Here is a 602-nt window from a genome sequence, read left to right as displayed (position 1 = left end):
ATTTTCTTTATAAATTACCCAGTTCCATGTATTTTGTTATAAGCAACAGAAAAAGATTAATACAGAAATAAAAAAGATTGTAAAAAAATAGGACATATGGGCCGGCCCGGTGGCGCACTGGATAAGTGCGCCGCTTGGGAAGTGCGGCGGCGCTCCCGACCGAGGGTTCGGATCCCACATAAAGACCGGTTCCCGCTCACTGGCTGAGCGAGGCGCGGGAGCAACACCGAGGCTTGCGATCCCGTTGCCGGTCCCCGGTCCGGTACGGGGGCAACACTGAGGGTTGCGATCCGTTGCCGGACACGGAAAAAAGACAAAAAAAAAAAAAATAGGACATATGAGTAATAGGGACCTGTAGGACAATATCAAAAGGTCTAACGTACAAGTATTAGAGTTTCAAGAAGGGGAGGAGAAAGAAATTGAAGTAAAAAAATTTATTTGAGGAAATAATGGCTAAAAACGCCCCAGATTTGGTGAAATACATAAATTTACAGATTCTAGAAGCTTGTTGAACCCCAAACAGTTAAATTCAAAGAAAACCATACCTAGAAACATCAAAATTGAACTGCTGAGAGCCAAAGATAATGAAAAAAAAAAAAAAA

This window comes from Galeopterus variegatus, unplaced genomic scaffold, assembly GCF_000696425.1.
Source record: "Galeopterus variegatus unplaced genomic scaffold, G_variegatus-3.0.2 Scaffold4178, whole genome shotgun sequence".
In the NCBI taxonomy this organism is placed as follows: domain Eukaryota; kingdom Metazoa; phylum Chordata; class Mammalia; order Dermoptera; family Cynocephalidae; genus Galeopterus; species Galeopterus variegatus.
The sequence above is the reverse complement of the archived record's forward strand: the minus strand, read 5'-3'. Positions refer to the sequence as shown.